This window comes from Anopheles gambiae, chromosome 2, assembly GCF_943734735.2.
Source record: "Anopheles gambiae chromosome 2, idAnoGambNW_F1_1, whole genome shotgun sequence".
NCBI lineage: Eukaryota > Metazoa > Arthropoda > Insecta > Diptera > Culicidae > Anopheles > Anopheles gambiae.
Window position 1 is genome coordinate 7,252,501 of NC_064601.1, and position 15,191 is coordinate 7,267,691.

Genomic DNA, 15,191 nt, shown 5'->3' on the forward strand with positions numbered 1-15,191 from the left:
AAGGCAATCTACCAAACTGTTTTTATATTAGTTAATCCGATACTGTATTTAAAGCTCGAAAAATATCAGTATAGTATTAAAGTTTCCGTCTTTTTTCGTCCTGAAAAATGGACCTGTACAGAAATAAAACTTGTTCAGTCCAAGCTAAGAAGATGATTAATGTGCGAAACAAATAGAGCGCTACTTATTGTTACCGCCTAAACAGTGTTTTGCATTTCCTTGCAAGGTTTCGCTAAACAAAAAAGCTTCCTACAACACAATTCGATACGGTAATTGAATACTTTTTTCGTACAAGCTTAGCTCGCTATAATGACACTGACTGTAATTGGAGTTGTTTGTTTGCTTCCTTGCCGCTAACTGTGCTTAATTTTCCGTTCCGTTTACAGCGCAAAACAACGAAAGCTCGCGAAACTTGCAGCATCCCCGCACCGAATCGTGGGAGGCAAATCGATCCCAACAAACAATACCAAAAACACGGTCACGCGAACGGTTGAAGCCGAACTGCAGTTTGGGTGCTGTTATTTTCACTTCTTGCGCTTTGGTGACTTTCAATGGATCCATTTTCGTTTCATTTGTAGCTGCCCGCCTCCCACTGCCTCCCTTGAGTGTGCCCGAGGAGAGGAGTGTACTGATTGCTTGTTATGGTTTTGCGTGTCTTGCGTGTGTTGCTTTTGGTAAATATTTTTTTCTTCCTTTTGCTGCTCTTATCTATTTCCTTCGCTAGATTTGATGCACTGCGTAGCAACTGGTTCGGGCATCCTTGTGCACCTCGGTGTGTCGTGCACGGTGACGTTTATCGTTAACGGGGATGGTTAGCGATTTCCCGGCCCCGGCGCTACCTGTGTTTGGTGGTGGGCAAATCGAATGGAAAACAAATAAACATGCATGCGAGCTGTGGCTGTGAATTCATGCATGCATCGGCGATAGCTGGAGACGGGTGTGTATGTGTGTTGGAAGGAAAAAAAAGTAGTGCAGTAAAATGAAGTGGCAAAAATTGCATTCGAATGCACGTGAAAGGTTACCTCGGTTGTCGCTGTGCAACGGCACTGGAAATAGGTGCGGTAGAGTCAATCGAATGGAAATTATTGTGCCGATTTTTCATGCTACGATAAGGAGATGCAGATGAAAGGATTCTGTAGGACGTTCTGGCATCAAACATTGAGATGAACATGAAAGGCGTGAGTCGTTTTTAAATCACACAAATAATGTACTGTAATTTAATGTAGTCAATGAAAGAAGAACTATGGTTATTGAGAGGATCTTGGCATTTTGAAATGCTATGATGATGTGAGGCTTTCGAATAGCTTATCAATTAAATGCTTAATGAAACTTTCATCTAGCATACACTTGGTACAACCATTATTATAGTGTTTAACAAGATACATCGAACGATCAAACCTTGTTAAGCCCACCGCATCCAGGTGATTGTCATAACAGCTCCGACAGAACTTGGAGAGAGTAAGAGCGAGAGAGATAGAGAGAGAGAGAGCGAGAAAGAGAGCAAAACGATAAGGTTCAGCGCAAGGGATACAAAGACGTTGCGGTTTGATTAGTTTCATCATTTCTTAATCGAAAGCAACTGCTACCAATGCCCGGGATTAGGCAGCCTGGGTACTCAGGGGCAGCTGAGTCAGCCCGGCAGTATGCGCTACCGGTGCGCCACCGACTGCAGCAAAGGGCCGTAAGCACACTTAAAAATATAAGCATTCTTAAAAAGTCGATTACTTGGAAACATCGATAAGTGATTGTAATTGAATCACTGCTTGAAGCAGTACCGGTGCAGTCTCGAATGCACGTACGTAGGGTTTCTTGGTGTCTTTCTCTCTCTCTTTCTCTCTCTCTCTCTCTCTCTCTCTCTCTCTCTCTCTCTCTCTTTCCCCTGTGTAACAATAATCGGTTGTGATGGTGCCGAAATGGTGCGCAGGAGAAGTGCGAGTGTGTGCGCCCGAATGAAGATTATAGCATTCCGAAGCATGCCCGTGTGGGGTGGGGTTTCGGTTGGGGCGTGCAAGGGCAAAGCGCCCGGCAAAGACGTGTGCTTTTGCCGGATGCCAATGCACTACTTGTATCAAGTTGAAGAAACTCCCGGCCCTCCATACGCAAGAGGGTGCTCTGGGATGCTTCTTCAGCAAATCGCTCCCATCGACAGAGACGTAACCGGTAACGGTAACGTTTGCTCCCGGGATGGAAATGTGTTCTCGTTCAATCATTCTAACGCACACACACACACATACCAGCACACACCTGGTGGATCAGTGGCGACGTCCGGAGGGAGGTAAAATTTTCGAAACCATAATTTTTCCTGTGACACTTCTGATCCGGATAACAATTTATGCAGCAGTAGAAGCGACCCTCTGAAGAACCCGTTGGTGCAGCGGATTGTGCTGTGTACAATGTTGCTGTGCTTTTAATATGTATTTCTCTCTCTCTCTCTCTCTCTCTCTCTCCCTCTTGCTGGTTTACCTCTTTGCAGGATCGTATCTCGCTTGCCCGCCGTTCACTGGCGTAGTCGTAATGGTGTCTCCGACGATGCTGTCCAACGGTGCACCGACAATCAAGTCATCGTCAGGGTCGGTGTGCATGATGCACTGTGCACGCTCATAAATCGATCGCTGTTGCGATGGTCCCCGAAAGTGGGAGCGTTTGCAACATACAAATGAATAAATTTGCAAATCAAAACCCCAACGCACACAAGCAGCACAACATAGTCCTGATATCCTGATCCATCGCACAAAGGGGTTTTGGCGAAGAAATTGCATTGCGCCCAGCGCCAAAGCCGCGGGTTCCCAAGCTAGGCTAGGGTTCGATTTTTCATCGAAAAGTTTCGAAAAGCCAATAACAACGGCCGGTCCGGCCGGGCTACAAGGCCATCATGTGTGAGTTTGGGGTGCACGGGCACGGGCTACAAGCTGGCCCCCGTTCGACTTCACACAATAATTTGTGTCATCGCGTCACCCCGGCACGTACCGAGCGGTCGTTAGCTAGCCAAAACGCACGGCTCGAGTGGAAATCAGTGGACCGATGGAAGCTGAAACATTCGCCCTGCTCGCTGTTTCGCTCAATTGGCGCACGCACGTGTTGATAATGTTTGATACGCTTCCCGGGCGTGTCTTCCCAGTACCACCGCGAACCCACGGCTGGCGCAAGTACGGCTGGCGCGACTCGGTCCCGTTATGAAGCGTAAAATAGGTACCGTGTGTGTACTGCGGGCCTGGCCAGTTTTGAGTTGGAAAGACTTTCAGCACCGACCGTCATCATTATGTCCGGGTGGGACAGGTTGCTACGTCACCGCTTGCATTGCCGGACAACTGCAACTGCTGGTCTCGCTGCTTCGCAACGCTCGACAAAAGCCATTTCGAAGCGCACGTGGTCGTGCCGGGCAGCCTGGGACGGTATGGGGCAAAAATGATACCGAGTGGTCCCAATATCTAGCAGGAAGCAGATGGGCTGTCAGTATTTAAAACTCAAGCTTTAGGTAGATTACGGTGCAGGTACGGTATTGGGGAGGCGATTCGCACACGATAGAAGTAGGTACGGTTGTGTAGTTATTCGGGAAAGCGGGAGCAATTATGAACGGATATTAGAAAATTGTGTTTTCTATAAAAGATTTTAATCGTTTCTGTTCGTTTTGCCCTCTTAGCAAGACTTTATTATTGAATTCGATCGTGATGAGAAGATTGTAGCATATATTGTGCATCGTATGTTGGTTTTAAGAGATCCTAACTGTCTGTTAATGTTACAATGTCTAGTTACAGGATACCTGGTTATTAATTGTTTCTCTATTCCTTGTTTTTCAGTCGCTGCTCTCCAGTAGCTTACTGTTAATCTCCTTGTACCATTTGTAGAGCTCGCGGGGTACATCTCACTGTACAACTAGTTACATCACATTCGCATCACATCCTTCCCCGCATAAACTACCTATCCAATCAAAGCCATGATACATCATTTCCCATTCGATATGTCTTGCATAATTGAGCTGAGCCCGAGACGTTCCGCGCAAAGCGTATCCCAGCAGATAATCAGATTCGCCGCGAGTGGGAACAAGTAAATAGCCCGCGAGTGGGAACAAGTGAATAGCAAACGGAAGGGGGTAGAGGATGAATGACGCCCAACACGAGAGGCTGCGACGCCAAGCACCTGGCATTCGCTGGTCCGGATGTAATCGATTGATCTGGCCCGGGCGCGATGGATTGGTTGTCTTCTGCGTGATGTACGCCTGCCCACCCTGTAGCGTTGGTTTCCCGGGGACGGGGTGTGAAAATACGTTCCGCTTCGTGGAAACCCGTTTACTACTACCGTGCTTTTCCGGTCCTGACAGACAGCCTTTTGGGCAAGGTGTTCGTGTACCGTTCGCGTTGCCGTGCACGACGCCTATCGGCACAGCCAGCCACGGGTTGCAGCACGATCCGGTATATTTATTTGGTGACAGTTGCCTGTCAGTTTATATCGCGTCTATTTAATATCCACGTATCCTTTCATCGCAATTGGGGGCTCACGTGCAGCGTCGTACGGCTACGGGTCGGCCGCGCAAACCGTACCAAACCGTGGCGGATGGATGGTGAAAGCACTCGGCCCACCTGTCCCCTTGGTTCTCGTCCGGGCTGCTCTCTTGGCTCTATCGCGAAATTGAGAAGACAAATCAATCGCAGCTTGCACTGACACGGCGGACGCGCGTCCGTTGCACATTTGCCTGCCCTTTCACGCTCGTTCAGCCATTGTCCGCCCCTCAGCAACGCCACTCGAAAATTCGCACTGTGCTCGATTAATCGAAATTTCCATTCCCTTCCCCTCGGTCCCCGCCCCATTTTGACAGGTTGCCCACGCTCTCTTGTCGAGTGTGCACAGTTTGATCGCCGTTTCAGGGGCATTGCAAGGGGGTTTTGTGAGCTGACCTAATTGTGATGCCGCAGGGCTGATGGGGAGAAGAAAGCGTGCGGAGACCGTTTGAGGCTGCTCCGGTTGGTACCGACCTGTGTGCTGCTGGTGGTGGGTTTCGTATTCAGCACGCGTGTATGTTTTGAGATTGAGAAGCTCGGGCCGGTGCAGCACAAAAGCGCGATGCGACCGCAAACGTTTGATCAGACTTACGGCGAATTACGGCGCTATCATTATTGTGCAAATTTCAATAGCATAAACAGTCGGGCGTAGAGGAGCGTGCGGCGTCCGGCACGAGCACCGGATAGAAAAGCCAAAAGCACTTGTTTGAAAAGCGATATTGATGGCCATCTCACAAGTAAGAAACAGTTAACATTAGAAAGAAATTATTCAATAGAAAACGGATTTCGAATTGTAAATGGCGGTAAATTGATTTTTATTATTATTATAATTTATCAGTAAAAAAGGCCATAAAAAATGTAATAGCTGGCCCTGTAAGGTCAATTAATAAATTCAATTTCAGCCAATGCACGAACAATCCGCAAAAGGGTAAGAAATAATGCACAAAAATGGCACCATTCGCCAGTATGCGTTAAATAATAAATACGCTTAATTATTTGCTCCACTAGCCGATCATATTTTTATCACGGAAAGTGCATAATGCCGAACCGGAGCACCCACGCACCCCTCCCTCCACCACGGTTCGTTTGGTATGTGCAATTTTTCACGCAATAAAATGATTTTTTTTCCTTTTAATCTACCATCGGTTCGGAACCGTGCAGCAAACAAGGGACGAGTCGCATATCTTGCATCAATTGCCTCGCGCGAATGGAACTTCAATACGGTCCATATTGAAGTGCAACGATTGTGATCGATATTAAAAGTTCGATAAAACAACAGCAACAACACTGTGCGCCACGGTACGATGAAGTTTGCGCATTTGGCAGTGAGCAGAATACGATTATTAAATGAAAGTTCGTGTAAAACGGGCAATTAATTGCAATAGAAATTATAATGGATCTGCACAGCAAAGTATTCTAAAGCAGTGAGCATTCATTATCTTTTAAACGACGCTGGCAGAAAGTTTTGCAAATAATTTGTGTAGCAGAAGAAATGCTGCATTTAATTGTCACTAAACGATTGCTGATTAGGTGAGCCTAATTTGCCGGCCGACGCGCGAGACAAACTTCAGCGCGACAGTATCAGTGCCGTCCAGCGTGGCCTTGCGCTGTTCCGTACGGCCCCTAGAGATATCGGCCCGATATTGAGTTGATTAATCAAAGACTGAAAAGACCCGTCCCGTTGAATGGAAACAGTTTGCTGGCCTGGCCTGCCCTAGTCCTGCACGGTGACATTCGACGACGAACGAAATAATCGCTTCGATGGCGTCGTTTTTGAAAAGTTTGCTCGATTTCCATTATGAGCTAGCATTAATCATAACCTGGACCCCCCCAGGAAAACCCCTTTTTGGCCATTGGAGTCGGTCGGGTTTGGAGAGGGGGCAACTTTTTCCGATGCTTCCTCTTTGGACTGCGCTGTGCCTCCCACGCTTGGAGACTGGTTGGACAGGAAATTAACGAGACAATAAGTAAGTGCACGTGCTCTCGCTACGGGGGGAAGAACGTGTTTTGAGGAAGGCAAAGGATCCAACGCAGCTCGTACTGATTGTTCTAACCTGCTGGCCGGGTAAGGATGGCGCGCATATGCTATGCTCGGTGTAGCGAAAATTTTGTGCCAGATTGTTGCGTAAACACAGTGACGCAAAACAAATGCGCAGGCCCGGCGCAAATTGGGGAGGAGAGGGACACATTCTATTTCTCAAATTGCGCATCAGGTGGATTTCTCGGAGAATTGCTGCATCAGGTGGATTTCGGGCCGAGGCTTGAGGGAAGAAGCTAAAAGCACGGAGAGACATTAAGTTTGAAAAATGACTCTTCCTAATGAATAATTAACAACTGGTAGCTGTTAGTGGAAATTAATTGCTTTGAAATCAACAATTACTTTCAATTGTCGCTTCCGCTGGCTGTGTCTCTCTGGAATGTTTGAAAGAAAGCGAGTAAGCTGGTTGCTACCTGATTTTTAGGCTTTTTCATGATTCTTAATAATTTTTCTTCATAGGATGACCATCGAGAAGTGGTTCTCTTTATTGAAGATAATTGCTGCAATCAGCTGTATACTGCCTTTTTATTTGATAAAAGTTAATCCTTTTCGAGAGACCACCAATAGTTCCTAGCTTTGGGCAATGATATATACATCGGTCGGTTAACCAGAAACAATTAATAATTTCGTGATAGAGATGACTGTGAGTGATGTATTGCTTCAATAAAGCGATTTGAAACAGGTTTGGTTCTATGGTTCTTAGAGCATGTGAAAGAATCTCTAAATGTCATGTTCGAAATTACGTTTCCTTCCAAAAACTCCATGTATTCAAGATTCCGAAAATCATGATCGAAAGGCATTCTCTTGCCATACGCCGTCCGATTGTGAATGCTATCTTTGGACTGAGAGTAACATAACATCACCTTCCCTTGTGTGTTTCCAGGAACCAATACAAGCCGGAAGTCTGAAACATGCTTCAACCGCACACATTTAATCTTGCCTAAATGCTCGGTGACCCCCAACCATTCTGACCAACTGGTGCTGGTCGGCATGGTTAATGCATCCTCTCTGGTCATTTCCTACATACACAACGGTTGACGGTGTGCTGCGGTATTTAAATCAAAGTTAGGAAGCATTTCCTCGCAAACCCTCCGCATACATTCCGGTGCTAAATGTCAATTACTTGCAGGAGAACGAGCAAAGCGTTTGGGGAGTGCTACACTCCTGCAAACTGTCGCCATAGTTCGATGAGGTCAACTGAGGTACACTCTCGTGGTGACATCTCCGGTTCAAAGCAAGGCAGATAATAGGAGTGAGATAGACATAAAAAGAGAGCGATGCAGATATGGCTTCGGTTTTCCGAAGCGCACTACCAGGGTTTGTAGTCTGTGTGCACGCTATTGCTTGCGTCGTGTCCCGCTTTACCATGTTGTAATCCTAACCCCTAAAAACATATGCACTTTTACGTATTCTAATGACTTCAATAATTAAAGAAGTCCTTCATGGGGATCGGGCTTGGCTTGCATTGGTTTGTGCTTCATCGGAGTCGGAACGGTTGTACCGATTGGCTACCACAGCTGCAGGCGGACGTTGCGGTATGATGGAGTGCTTGCCGAGAACCCCCGGCAAGCAGAAATTAGTTTCACTTTGCCGGCTTGCCCGGCGCTGGGGCCAGTTGCAAAGCGAGTTTGTCTGTCTCCCTGCCGACAACTGAGGGATGCATGTTGGATGCTGTCGTACAACACCGCACGACTCTGCACACCGGTGCCCGGCGGGCGATTGACCGTACGACTTCGTACGCAGCCGGGCCGAGTGGGCCACCGGGCGGGCGAGAACATCCCGGTACCGGCCGAGAAACTACTGGTTTCCTTTTTTACTTCTCTTTTTTCTCCGGTTTCCATGACCGCTTAAGGTCCGGATCGGGTGGCTAGCAAGGTAACCTTGCGGAAATGGAAAATATTAACACTCCACAGACATACACAGGCTCCTAAATTTGTCTTCCTTTGAGAGCATAATCGTCTCGCATGCTCCCTGTCCCCCGGGTGTCCAGGCTTGCACGGCCCATCCATTCGGATTTGTTCTTTTCTGCTTTGGAAATGCAATACGCTGTTGAGAAATATCGGTCGTCGGTTTTGCATTCACTAGTCGGTGGGAGGCACGTTGCTGCTTACCGCTTCTTCCAACACCACCGCCACCGTTCGAAAGCCGCCTGCAATTGCAAGTAGGCCAATGGTAAGAGTTTTATTCTACGCACCGGACCATTTAGCCGATGGAGCTACCTCCACAGAACCGTCCGTGAAGCCTTCCAATTGCTTAGAAATTTGTTGTTTTAATTCCTGCACACGAGCCGTGAACTCGAGCTCGGTGTACGGTGCAGTCTGTGCAGCAGGCGGGTACGGTACAGGAATGCTCGGATTTCTGACTTTTCCAAAAGCAAAGCGGATAAGTGGGATTAGCATTAGTCTCGCAGTGAGGGAGTTTAGGATTTAAAGTGATTTTTTTTGCTTCCCCCTGCTAGCCTGCTCGTTCTGCCCGTCTGCCCGAGCCGGCCACCGGTCGTGTGGTTTTGTGTCCCCTGTGGCTGCCCTCCCAGCGCACCGTAGGGCAGGGATGAATTATACGGCCAGTTTGGTTTAACCAGTAAGCTCGGGCTATAATGATACGTGTACGGTTTGATGGGGTATTGTGTTGCAGTTGCCGCGGGGGAAGAGCTCAAATCCAAGGGAATGGCTAAGGCTGAGCGAATTGTTTTGGCACGACTTGGAGGGCGCACAAAGCGAAACTAGACACACTGAAGTGTGCTGTGGATGAGTGTTTTCGAGAGGAAATGAAATAATTTTGGTATTTTTTTTCAATTTTTGCATTCGGAACGTCTGTTAGGATCAAGTGCGGTTTGGTCGGTGTGAAGTGCGAGAAGTTGGGTCGGCTCCTTGCTTGCCTGGACAGGTGCACTGTGTGTGTTTTTCAATTAACTTATGCATTTTTGAAAACATAAGCCCATTTTGAGCTCTGCCAAGCCGATTCCGGACTGTCATTGGATTAGGGTAAATGGAGGGCTTTTGTTTGTTTCAAAGCCAATTGTTTACATGCTGGATAATAGTTGCTCGTATATGGATATACAGGAAAAGGACGTAAAAGTAACTTACACGACGCAAGCAATGGTTAGTAAGATACATAAAAGTTTGAATCAATTGTCGGATTAATCGATTGCAAATTGCTCATGAAACATCATCCGGGATTATCAAGCATCCGAAGACGCATTGTATCATCCTGCAGGGTTTTACAGAAAAAGCAAAACCTCAAAAAACCATCCATCGAAATGAATATCCATCAAACTAATAAGACTTCCCAAGAAAGTAGTTGATTTATTCATTGTCAGCTTGTTTTGCCTCCATTTATTCTCCCCATTTTACACCCACGGGGACGGTGGAATTCCATTAAACAGCTGATCGTACTCATTTTCGTTCGTTGGACATTTTTTAACGTCATTTCAACCCCAATTATGGTCAGCGAAATGAGGCTGCTAAATACTTTCCCTCAACTTGGGTGCGTACCATTTTTTTGTCGGATCCCTTCACCGATGATTCAATATTTCACCTCCGTAACGTAACATGCATTGACCCTTCGGCTCTTAGCCCAAGACAGTGGCGGTCAAGTCCGATATAATTTCATCATTTTTAATTTTGCTCTCGTTCAGCGCTTCTTCCCGGTTGGCTGATGCGGCGTTGGGGTTAAAAAGTTTTCCCTTGCCGGTCACTAGTTTTTGCACGTGTAAATGTGGGAAACAAAACACGAACAGCACAACAGCAACAACAACAACAGCAACGACAGCATTACCAACGACAGCAATTGGCAGAACCCTTCAATATTTCCCACGTAGCACGGTCGGGATGGAGATCCCCGAGCGTTTCGTTAAGCCGCACACCCCACGCTAGCTTTCCCCCGAATCCATCGGAAACCCTTTGGAGAGAAATTCCACCCTTCAGACTCGGTAAGGTTCGGTTCTACGCTTCCCCAACAGAATGTGGCCTTTTTTTTGTTGTTTGGTTCCTAAACCCACCGGAAACCTGCCGTCACGCAATTCGTTTTACGTTCGTTTTGAAAAACCACTCTGCGGAAAACCCATTAACTCACCACTTAACGCAAACTCTTTTTATGTGTCCCTTTTTCTGTGTGGCTGGACTTGTGTTTCTGTCGGGTGGTTTTTTTTGCTGCTGCTGCTGCCGTAGTTTGTCTCTTTGGAAAGTTTCTGACCGGCCCGGGAGCGCTCGTGGGTGGAACGCTCTTTTGTCCTTCGATAGCTGACTAACGCTGACTTTTTCTTTCCCGTCATAATTGGTTACTTCCTATCGGACAATCAGGCGCGCTAGGTCAGGTGAGAAGCGGGCGGCACACAATAGGGTGCAGTTTTTGCACTTCGGAGTCTGTTGTTTTCACTGTCCATCAATTTCTTTCCCATTCGGCATTGATCGTTTCAGGCGAAACGGGGATGCAATGGGAAGTGGCGAGAATTATTAGGAATTAAGGGAAAGTTAAAACATGGAAATGTCTGCATGGCTTAAGCTTTTGTTTGTAGGCAATTATGGCTTTCACGCATGGAGTATAGAACTGATTATTTTTAGTAAAAATATTAAATTTATTTCTATACGATAAGAGGAAATCAGTAGCTGCAAAGGATTTATTCTACTGACTCATTCCAATGATGCATGCCCATGCAGGTAACGCATTCGCAGAGCGAATGCCTGTCTCATGTTTATCTTCCTAGAATTAAACCTATAAACCATTTAACGAGCTAGTTCTCTAGGTATCTCCCGTCGCTGATCTCGGTAACAACAATTACTTGCCCTCGTTTCATGACCTGCCTCTATTGAGTTGTTATTCCGTCGACGTGCCAAGTCCAAGCAAATCTGTCAGTACGAACGTCATTCTCTGCCAGACGGGCTCGTTCTCTCTCTCTCTCTCGGGATCGTTCGGACGAGATAATTCATCGTCTATTTCGGGTTGCTCTCGTCGGTGTTGCGATAACGAAAGTTCATTCGATGCTGTACAGCAATCAAAGGTTATGATAACATACAAACAAATAGCAAGTTGTTTGCAATTAAGCAACAAAACATTTTACAAAAAAATACTACCATGCTTTAGTGTTAACCTTTTTTGTGTCAACGTTTAGCCATGCATCCTCATTTGCTTTAAATGTCAAGCTTATTTCGTCAAAAAAAAGAAGCGTACATAAGCCCCATCATCGAGACGAGATGTGTACGTTTGGTCGTTTTACTAAAACAGTTGTCGCACGAGTTGTGTTGTTCCCCCCCCCCTCCCCCCCCCCCCCCCCCCCCGGACCCAGAATGACTGTGCGCATGGTCACTGGCACATAGGTCGGCATTTGTTTATCTTCCTTTCTTCGATTCACTCGAGATTGGGTGTTACTGTGCTGTGTTGTGTTGTTTTTTTCTGTTTTTGTTCCTCCCTTTTGTTGCAGGGAGGATAGATGAACACTAGTTCGTGTGTCACTTTTTCCGCCCCGGGATGATTGAGAAAATATTCAACAAAATACACTTGGTGAGAGAACATCGAGTCGGTTCGGATGCGGTGAGTGGACACGAAGTGAAAATCCCTTACGCGTGGCAGTATACGCTCATCTCACAGATGCAAACGTGTTGGTAGTAACGTATGATGTGGTTGGAGGTGGTTTGTACTCTTTGAGCGAATTAAAATATTGAAATATAATAATATTTTGGGAGGCAAAAAAAAACAATTTTTTTATGATTTTGTTTGCTTGGAATAATGTCTTGTTTTCTTATTTAAACATAATGAATTAAGTGTTACATGGTGTATGAAAACGTAACGAAATAAGCAGAATTTAGCAAAAATAAGACTATTTGTCCCAAAATTTTAATAACAAGGTTTTGATTAATTCTAAGAATTATTACATTTACGTGTAATGGCTGAATAGCATAGACAGTTAATAGAATGCATTGAAGGCTTAAATTTAAACAATTTTGTTGCCTATAATGCCATAAAACAACGAAATCATACAACGAATCAAGATTATTGGTTGAATAGACATTCACGACCGGGTTGCCCTAACGCCAAATGCCAAAAAAGAACTAATTTTATAATTATGTTATATGTTGATACAGAAAAACTATTCTTATGTTGATACGAGCACTGAGAAATAGTAGCACCAGCTTCTCACCAGCCACCCTGAGTCGCTTTTGCTTACCTTCATTCACTCACCGTCGCGAAAGCATCATCTCACATTCTCATCTCACGGCATCGTTTACTCTCCCTGTTCAGCGCCACGACACCACGTTCGGTTCGCTCGGTTCGCATGGCAAAAGTACGAGGCGAGGAATATTTGCCGAAGCTGAGCAACATCCTTTCGGAGACACTAAACAAAAAAAAAAGAGCAGAAAAAGAACATCCAGCCTCCCGAATCGGATGAACGCGTACTGGACGCGGATGCTGGAACGGTCGCCAGTTTGGCAACATCCCGCGTCGGTGTAACAGGCCCACTGGGTAGGAGTGTCGTTATCGGTCGTTTATCGGTTGACGTACGAGCCGTGATCTTTTGCGAAGGTACGTTCGGTACTGTCGTGTTCCATGATTCGCGCACTGTGATGTAGCGTTGACCTAGTGAAAGAGTAGCAAAGCAAAAAACAAACAAAAAAGTCTCAATCAGTACATTTGGGAGATCGTAGAGGAGATGTGGTTAAGCCGGGATACATTTTCGAAGCCTCCAGATGTGTGTGCATGTGCATTTGTTTAAACACTAAAAAGATTACTATTCTGCCTGGAAACACTAATCTGGTACTCATGGACAAAACTCCAATGGAATTGAAAATCCATCCGCTCACTGTCACTGACAGTTTAGACGAGGAAAGATGCAGACCCTAACACAGTACTCGTGGCAGTGTCGAATGGCCAGTTTTTCAACAGTTTCAACGATGAAGTACCTCTTGGCCCGTGGCTGAAATCTGCACTGCGATACGTTGCGTAATACGGCGCGTTACACATTCCAGACTATCATCACTGGAGCTGCCTCCTCCGAGCACCAGCACCGAGCTAAGGATAATTCAATCAGCTTCGGGTCGGAGAGCTGTAAAAAATTGAAATCAATACCCGCCCCCGAAAAGGAGGGAAGGGCGTCTACGTTTGGCGTGGCGGGTGGTTGGATTCGGCACCGCTCGCCACGGAACCGCGGCGCATTATCATTATCAGCGTTTCGTCTGTAGGTACGCGCTGTAGCGTTTCCCTTTAGGCTGTTTAGGCCAGGGCACACTCTCACCCAGCACGCAGCTTTCGCGCTGTTATCGTTCGTTTCCGATCGTGAAAACTTTGCTCCAAAAATAATAAACCATAAACGGTGGCCGTAACACGGCGGCAGCCAAACAGGCAGCAGCCGGGCGGTTCGAAAACGATACCGAAACCGGTGCCGATGCCCCGAGCGCTGGTGAAGGAGAAGATAAAATAAAAATAATCACACTTCCAGCTGGCGGGCCAGCAGGGGCAGGGTGGGGACCAGGGTGCACGGTCGTTAACAGGCATCCGGCAGGCATCTCCGAGGCGGTCGCACGGAACGGAATTTTCAGCCATTCCGTACAAAACAAGAATTGGGCAGGGCATTTGTTTGCCAGATGGGTGGGTAGGTGGTGGGGGGGGGGGGGGGGGGTAGGTTGAATGGGAATGACTTTTCTTTTATGTAAAGTGCGATTCGCTTTCCCCGGTGTGGCTGTGCAAATAAAATCTGCCAGTTTTTGGATGGAATTTGGAATGGAAGCTAAGCGTGAGAGATTTAGAGCAACACGCACTAGGCAGGGTACGGAGGATCGTTAAAGTTTTCGAAAACTCAGCTCTGTATACTGAATACACAATGTTTCGAGCTATTTATTTGTGTGTATTCCTGCATGTTTCTGCATAAGCTTGTATAATCCTTCTCATCCTTCAGAGTGTCATTCCAGGCTTTATTCTTGCTAAAACGCTTAAGCTAAACATATGCTGTGACAGATTCGTTCGGTGACGGCTCGAAAAGTGAACCGGAAATGTGAGTGTCGTCTTCCAAGCGTGTGAATGTGTTTGTGTGTGTGTGTGAGTGTGTCACGGCTAGATTATTGTGCGTTGGTACTGTGAAGTGGAGCAAAATAGGAAAACGTAAGTGTAGCCACCAAACGGCACAACGCTGACAGATCCAAGCGCGCGCGAGAGTGTGTGAGTGCATTGTTAGTGCTGTATGTGTGCTTTGTGTGTGTGTGTGTAGAGCAGCTGCAAAAAGGGGTGACGTCCTTTGACGTTCAAAATCGCGGAATGTCAATCTAGTTCGGGCTCAGCGACTGAAACGCTGCTCTTGTATAGATAACCCCCCGTGCAGGAAGCAGGGCTAGCCCGATATCATTTTTCTTCCAAGCCGTGTGTGTTTGTCACTGTCTGATTGTGTGTAGCTACAATAAAAGGAATAAGAAACAGGTGAAGTGAAGACAGGCGTAAGGAAAAAGGAAAAACACAACCTAGCATAGTGGTAGTGGTGGCTATTGCTTTTACAGATATCGTTCAGTGACGGCAGCGATTACACTTTAAAGCACTCAAGCGCCCGAGCCACTCACGAAATACTTCGAAAGTAGATGCGTTCTCCAGCAGCAGCAACATCAGCAGTAGCAGCAGCAGCAGTTGAACTAGCAGCGGAGCCAGAACTAGGTCAGCTATTTTTATCAACATTCTTC

General features: G+C 46.5%; 1 protein-coding gene across 6 annotated transcripts in view; it reads left to right on the forward strand.

The window, feature by feature from the left end:
• The first annotated feature begins 12,909 nt into the window (after positions 1–12,909).
• Positions 12,910–15,191, forward strand: part of LOC1281513 (uncharacterized) — a 179,594-nt gene continuing 177,312 nt past the window's right edge. For 5 of the 6 annotated variants that reach the window (XM_061644099.1, XM_061644103.1, XM_061644102.1 and 2 more), the window contains exons 1-2: positions 12,910–13,053; positions 14,423–15,165. The gene's annotated coding sequence lies outside the window, so the exon portion shown is untranslated. The remainder of the gene's footprint in view (positions 13,054–14,422; positions 15,166–15,191) is intronic. The other variant, XM_061644100.1, reaches the window with a different exon arrangement.